The 10,440-nt window shown below is 45.7% G+C and overlaps 1 long non-coding RNA gene across 1 annotated transcript; it reads right to left on the bottom strand.

Moving 5' to 3' along the window:
• Nucleotides 1–5,974: 5,974 nt before the first annotated feature.
• On the bottom strand, nt 5,975–7,720 carry LOC144219802 (uncharacterized). The gene is made up of 3 exons (XR_013331497.1): nt 7,498–7,720; nt 6,638–6,711; nt 5,975–6,236 (listed from the first exon to the last, which is right to left on the bottom strand). It is a non-coding gene; the product is annotated as an uncharacterized LOC144219802 (long non-coding RNA).
• Between the last annotated feature and the right edge of the window lie 2,720 nt (nt 7,721–10,440).

Raw genomic sequence — 10,440 nt, 5'->3', positions numbered from 1 at the left:
AAAATACACTATCTCTGTCCCTGAACCCTGTTCCCAACATCCTCATTGGATTCTTTCTTTCTCCTTTCTTTTTCTTTCTTTCTTTCTTTCTTTCTTTCTTTCTTTCTTTCTTTCTTTCTTTCTTTCTTTCTTTCCTTCCATGAGAGAGCACTCAGGGTGGGGTCCAGAGAGGGGCAGAGGGAGAGGGAGAGAGAACCCCAAGCAGGTTCCATACTCAGTGCAGAACCAGACTCGGGGCTCAGTCTCACCACCATGAGATCATGACCTGAGCAGACATCAAGAGTTGGATGCTTAACCCTCCTCATCAGGGAAATACAAATCAAAACCACACTGAGATACCACCTCACGCCAGTCAGAGTNAAAAAAAAAAAAAAAAAAAAAGAGTTGGATGCTTAACCGACTGAGCCACCCAGGCACCCATCTTTTTTTGAATATAACATCTTTTAAGGAGTCGAGAAAACCTGAAAATGGCTATAATAAGGCACCTACATGACAGCTATCCCAGCTCTCTGTGACACACGTGACCAAGCTTACAAAGAACTTCAAGGTCAGAAGACACCACAGTCTAGGCCACAGCACCTTCAGCTCACCGGCTGTCAGAACCACTTTTCAAAGCGACATAGGGTTAGTTTTAGGGCAAGTGAGTTGCTTTATTCCCCCCTCCCCGATACATGGCAATCAGCCTCTTCTAGGCGGTCTTCAGTCTGTTATATTATTACAAAAGCTTGGCTTGTATAGGATTTTTCAAAAAGTTCTTATTGTGAAAATTCTCCAACACAAAGTTGCAAGAATAGTACCATGAATACCCATATACCCACCACCAGAATTTAACCATTGTTAACCTTCTATTTGTTTCATATATATTATATATATTTCTGCTGAAGACTCCTCCAAAAAATAAGGACATCTTCTACATAACCACAAGGCCACTATTTTATTACCAAAAAATTAACATTTACCAATATCGTTTTATGCTATTTTTTCAGTTTAATCCTCGAAAAGTCACAGATAGATGCTAGTGTTTCTGAACCAGGATCCAATCAAACGTCTTGGGCTCTTAAGCAGGGCTGAGACTAAGGTGAGATGAGTTAAAGGCAGCAGAAGGCTCAGTATCCCAGTAACATAACGCCTTAATGTAATATTTTTTAAAACCCAAGTTGGCAACAGCCCGCTTTTGCAAGTGAAGTTTTACGGGGCTGGATTAAGTTGAGTGATGGAGATTTATGCCAGTGCCCGACTGTTATTTAAACTTTTGATATTTTGTTCACCGTGGAATTTTTTAAAATTAATTTTTGTTTTTTCACATATCACATTCAAATATTTTCCTGATTACTGAGTCTTTCGGCATCCTCTTAAATTCTACAGTCGAGGCAAGTGCCTCGCTCGCCCCGCCCGGGTGCCAGTCCTGTTCTTAACTCTCTTTTAACACAGGTCGGCCCTCCCCTACTTATTCCTGACTTTGACTTTTTTTAAATTCTTTCATTGAACATTTATGGAGCACACAGCCAGCTAGCCAGACAAAACTCTCTGCAGATAAAAGTAAAACCCCTGATAGAAGGAAGAAGCCTTCTAATACCGGACATGACAACGCAATACACAGAAGCAATAACGTGCCCCAGAACCAGAACAGGGAGGGACTGAGGACGTTTCCCTCCCGCGCAGCCAGCTGGGAATGTTCCTGATCCCCAGCTGAGGCTGGCTGGCTTCTTTCCTCACGATGTCCTCTATTTCTCGCACTCCCCCCCAAACTGGACCTGAAAGCTTAACTAGATTCGGGTTAACCATTTGGCACAAGAGGTCTTCAGACGCGATGCAGTGTACAGCGTATTATTACATCATCTCAGGAGACACATGAGGTCTGGTTGCTCCTTCTTTAGATAACTCTAATTTCATTGATTCCGAGTCAATATGCGGATTGGATTTGGAGAGGGACCATTCTATTGACTGCATACCCAACGCAGAAGGAACTAGACACTCAGATGAGGACATGACCCAACTGGGGGATTCCTAGCAGGTAATACATTTCTTATTCATTTCATGAAACAATATGCGTGTCTTGTATAAAATTAGCTTATGTGTTGGGGACCCTCACGATTGAATATTGTTGTTTTTTGGTTTTTTTTAAGTTTATTTATTTATTTTGAGAGAGAGAGCGCACAAGCGAAGGAGGGGCAGAGAGAGAGGGAGAGAATCCCAAGCAGGTTCCACACTCAGTACAGAGCCTGACACAGGGCTTGATCCCATGAACTTTGAGATAGTGAACTGAGCTGAACCCATGAATCAGATGCTTAACTGACTGAGCCACCCAGGGGCCCCAAATATTGTTGATAACGAAGTTTATCATTTAATTTTTATTTAAAAGTTTAAAAAAATTTTATTAGATTTACAGAAAAGTTGCCAAGATTTGCTATATATTCTTCACTGATTTCTCCTGATGCTAAAATCTCATATAACCACGGTTCATTTGTCAAAATGAAGACATTGACACTGATACATGAATATTAACTAAACTGCAGACTCCATTCAGATTTCATCAATTTGCACACTACTGACTTTTTTCTCTTTCAGGGTACTATGATGCGTTTAATAAGTTTCTTTCCTGCCTTCCTCTTGTTCTTGAGGCTGAAGTGATTTTTCTTAATGTTTATTTATTTTTGAGAGAGAGAGACAGAGTCTAAGTGGAGGAGGGGCAGAGAGAGGGAGAGACACAGAATCCAAAGCAGGCTCCAGGCTCTGAGCTGTCAGCACAGAGCCCAATGCAGGGCTCGAACTCATGAACCGTGAGATCATGACCTGAGACAAGGTCAGACGCTTAACCAACCGAGCCACCCAGGCGCCCTTGAGTTATTAACTTTTAAACCTCCAATACTTCCAAATTATTGAGTCGAACGTTCCTGGAGAAAGACTATTAATGGAATACACTTGGCGTTCAGACAGCCATGGTTTCTGCCAGCCCAGCGTCTGTTCCCCTTCTTCTTCTCCAGGTAGCATCACCTTGATCTTGTTCTTGGCCTAAGACTTGGCGGGATTATCAGGCAGGATGACTTCTCGCTGTGCCAAGCAGAAGCAGGTAACCCATGCTGGGCCAACTGTGCTCTGTCGACACCCCGGGGAAGGGGAACACGGACAGAAAGGAGCAGGGGCTGACCTCTCCTGACAGCTGTGAAGTACTAACCTTCAGCTCCCACGACTTCCTTCCCCAGAGCTGCTCTGATTCTCGTCCCCATTATGATGACGTCCTTTATGTCCTCTGACTGGCCCCACATCTTTCCTGTGAGTTCCACCTCCCTCTCCCCCTTAATTTATGTATTTTAATTTAATTTAATTTTGTTTTTATTTTGAGAGAGAGAGAGAGAAACAGAGCACGAAGGAGAGGGGCAAAGGGAGAAGGAGAGAGAACCTCAAGTGGGCTCCACGCCCCACATGGTGCCTGATGCAGGGCTCGACCCCTTGACCTGGGATCATGACCTGTGCCAAAATCAAGAGTCAGATGCTCAACTGACTGAGACACCCAGGCACCCCTCTCCTCATTAATTTAATCAGTGAAGGACAACAGAGAACCCTATTTGATATGGGAAATTATTTTATAAAAAAGACCCTCCGGGGGGCGGGGGGGTTGTCAATCCCAGGAAGACATTTAATAATGCATNCGAGATCATGACCTAAGCGAAAGTCGGACACTTAACCGACTAAGCCACCCAGGCGCCCCGGATAAAAAATTTTTAATGTTTATTTATTTTTGTAGGAGAGTGAGTGAGTAGGAGAGGTGTGGAGAGAGAGGGAACAGAAGATCCAAAGCGGGCTCTGTGCTGTCAGCTGTCACCCACCAACATGGGGCTCGAACCCATGAACTGTGAGATCATGACGTGAGCTTGAAGTCAGATGCTCAACCAACTGAGCCACAGGTGTGCCCCCAATTTTTTGTAAATAAATAATTAAAAAAAAATACCCTGGTGTCATCATGTCTAAAACCAGACTCTCCACCTGAAAGAGATACCTGAGCTTTGAGAGTGATGACCCCAGTTCTCAAAAAATCTGTGAAAGACAAAAAAGCAGAGAGAGACCCCACCAAATAAATGCCCAGCAAGATTTGGTGAGAATCATTGCTGCTCGTTCCACATATAACCTCGGGTAAATCTCTCAACATCTCTGAACCCGTTTCCTCATCAGCAAACTGGAGGGTGATGCTACGCCTCCTTCCTAAAGTGTGAGCATTGGAGGAATCCAATACTTTCAGCACCTTGGATGTGCCCAGATCCTTGGACTGCTCGTTGCTACTGCAGTGACTTCAACAAAGGAGTTGAGCTGGCTTGGCCATGGGAATGATTTGTTTATCAGGCTCTATTTGGTGCCCAAGTATACAAAGCTAGCTGACACTTTGTAGGACGCTGAGCAGTTTGGGGACCTGGGACCACGAGCATCTTACATAGTGGAATATTTGCGTGGCCAGCAGCTCAGAAGGGAGCAATGCATATTCCCGTCACATCCCCCTGAGAGTCCCACAGCTCAACGAGAAGGAAGAATTGGGTCTTTACACCAAGTACAAAACCTTAGGATCCCTCCAGAGACAATAGCAGTCAGTCCTATCAGTGGTCACGGGACATACAAAGGAGCTTCCCATCTTCAGCAAATTCCTTAGCTCCTAACACAGCTGCATTGTAAAGCCAGATTCCCGAATACAGGTTGTTCTCTCGTATTTCTGTAAAGGAGGCCTATTCTGCCAGGATATCCTTCCCACGCACAAGACATCAATCAGGGCAGGGCCATCACTGGAGTTGTGCAGTGTACAACATGCACAACCATACACAGCAGCCCTGGGTAAAAAGAATGGGTTCCAGAGTCACAGACACCCGAGTCTAAAATCTCATTCCTGCCATTTATTCTCAGTAAAACCATGAGTAAATTGACCTTTCTCAATCTCACTTTCCTATTTGTGAAGTTGGAAATTTACAGTGGCGACCTCTCAGTGGCGTTGTGAGGATTAAAAGAAAATAATACGTATGTAAAGATTTTTCACACAGTGCCTGGCACATAGAACATGCTTCATTGTCTCCTCTCCTAAAGGCTTTCTTAATCCCCCCTCCCTCCCTGAGCTGGGTCAAATGCCCCTCCTACATGCTCCTATCTCCTCGTGTGCTGTCTCTAAGGTAGCTGAGATTCCTCGCAGAACCGTGATCTCTCGAAGTCAGGGACTGTCTCCCACATTTGGATTGCCAGCACCTAGAACAATGTCTGCCACCTAGGTGACACTCACTAAGTACCAGCTGAAGAAACGAATAGCTAAACGCTGCCTTCAGTGGGACCCAAGGGAAAAGATTGCCCCTCTTATTTTCCATTAGGAGCCAGCAATGGGGGAAAGAGGCAGAGAAATGAGGAAGGAGAGCGTGGGCTGGATGCTTGCCAAAAGCAGGTCAGCCCCTTCCTGTGGCCATTTTTTGGGGGGGGAGAAAAACCAAGTGAAACCCTGTACCAAGCCGGGCCTAAGAAGATAAACAAGCCAAGGGTTCTGCTGAGACAGTGGCCCGATTCTCCCTGACCAGGGGAAAGCGGGGCCCGGGGGGCACCAGACAAACACCCCCTTCCAATGTCCTTCCCTGAAGCTCACCTNCCCCCCCCCCCCTCCCCCCCCCCCCCCCCCCCCCCCCCCCAGTCTCTTTCCTTCATAGAAGCCGTCTTCAGATCCGAGACCGTCTCTTACCCGGTGAGATCTCCGAAGGCTGGCCGGAGCTGCAGGGAGTCTGAATCACCCCTAACCACAATGGCCTCGGAATGACAGAGGGTTTCTGTTTCCACGGTGGGCTCTAAAGTGGGTTTTGTTTGTGGCGCAGTTTGACTTCACGTGGCCCCTGCCATCTGGGAGCTGAGATGAGCGGTGTGTGGAGATCAAATGAGCAACTTCAAAACACCCATGAAAACGTGTAAAAACAAAACGACAGCAAAAAGTACAGAGTTGGGGGAGATGTGGTTTAACGGGAGCACGTGTGACAAATGATTTAGCAGCCCAGACACCTGGGGACGCAGCATGAGTCAGCTGAAGGATGTGGGTGCCAAAAAAAAAAGAAAGAAAGAAAAAAAAGAAAGCAATACAACCTCAGGCAAACTGGACTCGGTGAAGCTTCCAGAAAAAGAAAGGCGATGGCGAGCTCTGCTCCGTGCTGGTCAGACCACCCTGGAGGAGGTTTGGCTCTTCCGGATGTCCCATCATGAGGGGAAAGGGCGTGTCCTGAATGGAGTTACTAAGATTGGGGGTGAGATGGGGGTGGGGCAGCGGAGGGACTCAAAACGGGGTCTAAAGTTGGACAAGAGGAAGAGAGGAGTGACCTGGAGGGGAAAGGGCTTAGGTGGAGGGATGGGGGGGGAGGGTCTGCTGCCTGTAACCTCTGCTTGGAAAGCCTTCTCCTTCTCTCTGCCTGATCCCTTAGGCTTCCGCGGTCACCGCCTCCAAGAAGCCTTCCCTCCCCTCCCTAAGCAGAACCAACCATGCCTCCGTAGGGACCCCCTTCCTCTGCGTCTGGGGGTCAGGTGCTGTCATCACGCCCCCCTGACACGGATCGACATTGGTTGAGCAGAGTCCCCATTCTATTTACCCGGGGCCCTGGCACAGTGACGATTCCTCAGCTCACATCTGATTACTTACATGGTTGGCATGAAAACTGTCATTGAGCACGAGGAAGAGATTGTAGTCTTTCTGTGGGGCTCAAAAAGACGGAACTGGAAAAAAGGGCGGAGATTACGAGACGGTGTATTTCAGCTCAAAATTAGGAAGTACTTTATAATAATGATGACAATGGCTTGGCAGAGCCTTTTAGTCCAAGTTAATCTAAAACTTAGTAGTCTTCTTTTTTTAAACTTTTGAAAAATGTTTTTATTTGTTTTTGAGAGACAGAGAGAGACAGAGCACCGGCGGGGAAGGGGCAAAGAGAGAGGGAGACAGAGAATCTGATGCAGGCTCCAGGCTCATGGCAGAGCCCGATATGGGGCTTGATCCCATGCCCCTGAGATCATGACCGGAGCCAAAATCAAGAGTCAGACACTTAACTGACTGAGCCACCAGGCACTCCAACAAATTAATTTTTATCACAGAGAGGGTGCCTGGCTGGCTCAGTCGGTACAGCATGTGACTCTTGACCTTTGGGTTGTGGATTTGGGCCCCCCATAGGGCATAGAGATTACTTTTTTAAAAAATAAAGATACAAAATGTTAATTTCCATCACAAAAACAATATGTGTATTAGTGTATAGATTGTAAGTTGCTTGAGCAATTTCCTAAGCATTTAAAAGTTGATGTAATGGAAATCTGAATGTCCATATCTGTCCGTCTCACTGTCCTCTGTGGTTAGATCTGATGGTGTATTCTCAAATTCCCATGAAGAAGATAAGGAAGCCAAACACATAGATGTTCGTTAACTTGTCCATGGTCGCACACCCAGAAAGTCTCTAAGCTTTGGTTTAAACCTAAAAACCCGGTCGTTACTTTTTGTGCCACATTTCACTGCACCTGCTGTCTCCTGGGTGTCCCCTGGTCAGGGACGCTGGGGCGGTGGTGTTCAATCCTGGCTGTACATAAACTTCACCTTGGGAAGCGTTGACAAATTCCTGATGCCCAGGCTCGAACTCCAGGGATTATGATCTAATTGGTCTGGAGTTTGATTCTGTTGTGCAGGGTTGAAAAACTGCCAGCACTGGGTGGGGGTCAGATCATGCCTTTCTTCCAAATATTACATTATCACTTGGGCTAAATGAAATGGACTCTTGTTACCAAGCAACTGGGGACTCAGAATGTATAATGTATACATGGGTTCCTCTTTGTTATCTTGGGCCCCATGGAGGTCTGAGCTTATCTTGAAAGGCAAGTAGATGGTGGCTAGGCTAGGAAGGAAGTGAAGTCCAGTTAGAAGGAAAGACTCAGAAGACACCTAATGCCGAGGATAGAATTTCAGGAATATAAATTATTAACAAGAGGCCTTTTACAGAAGTCCTCTCTCAGATTCTCTAGCTGCTGGACTATTTTCTCGCCTCCCTCATTCACATCACCAGCCCCTACTCAACTGTCCACTTTGGCCAAAGACACCTTTCTCCACACAGATACAAAGAATAACCAAGAAAGGGATCTAGGGCAAAGAGCTGCTGGAAGGAGAGGTCCCCATGGAGGAGGAAGGGAGACAGAGAGAATTCCTTTTAAGTTAATTATTGGTTGTTGTCTTCTACTTCTTGAACGTGACATTGCCCTTAAGTTGAACCATGGGGCCATGCTGCCAATCGGGCATTATAGGCATAAGAAGACTCGTCGGGGTTTCTACATGGCTTTCCTCTGAAATCACACTGTACCTTGTCTACCCCGCTCAGCAGTGTAAGCACACAGCTGCTATCAGCACTAATCCTAGAGGCAGGATGCTATGACGGTCATTCATTGGAAAATGCTGACTGAAGGACTGGGCCATGCATGGATCAGGGCATTAAAGATGAAGCTATGAACAAAGCACAGGGCTTGTCTTCATGAAGCTCTCCAGAGAGAAAAGCAGATCATCTCCACTGGGACAGGCATGGGGCTGATGTCATAATCCTCAATAGGCTCCTCATGAAAATGCTAGAGAGGGGCTTTCAAGGTGTTGAAAGATGGGAGTTCTGATCCTGGAATTTTATACCCAGCTAAACTACCTTTTGCATGTGGGAGTGAATTGAAGACAGTGTTGTGTACTCTAGGAGGCCCTCAGAGGACTCCCCACACAAACATCTGCTTTGAAGACATTGTTGGAGGAAGCTCTGCAGCAAGGAGAGAAAGAAAGCCAGAGCATGTTTTGAGTATATGGTTAGCTAGGTTCTTTGCTATGTAAATAAATGATGACAAAAAAAGAAAAAAGATTATAATAAGCCACAACCCAAACTCTAGGCAATACTTATAGCAGAAAAGAAAGAGCGTCCGGGTGGCTCAGTCGGTTAAGTGTCTGACTTTGGTTCAGATCATAATCTCATGGTTCATGAGTTCGAGCCCCACAGCAGACTCTGCACTGATAGCTCAGAGGCTACATAGAATCTGCTTTGGAGTCTCCATCTCCCTCTCTCTCTGCTTCTCCCCTGCTTGTCCTCTCTCTTTCATTCTCAAAAATAAATAAACATTAAAAAAAAAAAGGAAAGACCAGAGCTAGTGAAATGTATCTGGTACATGTCTCTTTGGGAGAAAATAAATAGATATTGATACTTTTAAGAAGTTAAATGGAGATGAGTATACATAATACATGTGAAAAGTAAACCCCAGGGAAATAAAAATAGAATGTACGACTTTTCCAAACAGCAGAAGAAAATCTGTTCTGGCCAGGGCACCTGGTGGCTCAGTGGGTGAAGCATCCGACTTCGGCTCAGGTCATAATTTCATGGTTTGTGGGTTCGAGCCGCATGTCGGGCTCTGGGCTGACAGCTAGCTCAGAGCCTGGAGCCTGTTTCAGATTCTGTGTCTCCCTCTGTCTCTGACCCTCCCCTGCTCATGCTGTCTCTCTCTCTCTCTCAGAAATAAATAAAAAACATTAAAAAATTAAAAAAAAAAAAGAAAATCTGTTCTAACCAATGAAAGGTGGGAAAGAGTAAAAAAAAGAAACAAGATGAAAGTATGAAATAGGGGTGCCTGGGTGGCTCAGTCAGTTAAGTATCTGAATCTTAATTTTGGCTCAGGTCATGATCTCATGGTACATGAAACTGAGCCCCACACTTCTAGGGATTCTCTGCCTCTCTCTCTCTCTCTCTCTCTCTCTCTCTCCCTCAAAATAAATAAACATTAGAAAGACTATTTTTAAAAAGTATGAAATAGAAAACATGAAATTAAATAGTAGATAGTCCTAATATGCTGGTGATTAGAATTTATGTAAACGGGTTAAATTCACCAATAGAAAGATTCTCAAATTGGATTTTTTTGTTTATTTATTTATTTTGAGAGAGAGGGGGAGAGAGAGAGCACACACATGTGTGAGCTGGGGAGGGCCAGAGTGAGAGATGGGCAGAGAGAGAGAATCCCAGGCAGGCTCCATGCTGTCAGCGCAGAGACTGACCCAGGGCTCGCTCTCGCCAACTGTGAGATCATGACCTGCGCCGAAATCAAGAGTCGGATGCTTAATCGGGTAAGCCATGCAGGCGCCCCACAAATTGGATTTTTAAAATCATTTAACAATTCCAGGAATGCAAGGGTGGTTCAGTATTCACAAATCAATGTGATACATCACATTAACAAGAGGAGGGATAAAAACTGTATGACCATTTTGGGGCGCCTGGGTGGCTTAGTTGGTTAAGCATCTGACTTTCGCTTAGGTCATGATCTCGTGGTTCGTGGGTTCGAGCCCCGCGTCGGGCTCTGTGCTGACTGCCAGCTCAGAGCCTGGAGCCTGTTTCAGAGTCTGTATCTTCCTCTCTCTCTGACCCTCCCCTGCTCACGCTGTCTCTCTCTCTCTCTCCT

Source organism: Crocuta crocuta, unplaced genomic scaffold (assembly GCF_008692635.1).
Source record: "Crocuta crocuta isolate KB4526 unplaced genomic scaffold, BGI_CrCroc_1.0 scaffold149, whole genome shotgun sequence".
NCBI lineage: Eukaryota > Metazoa > Chordata > Mammalia > Carnivora > Hyaenidae > Crocuta > Crocuta crocuta.
Note: the sequence above shows the minus strand (reverse complement) of the source record. Positions and strands in the feature narration are given on the sequence as shown.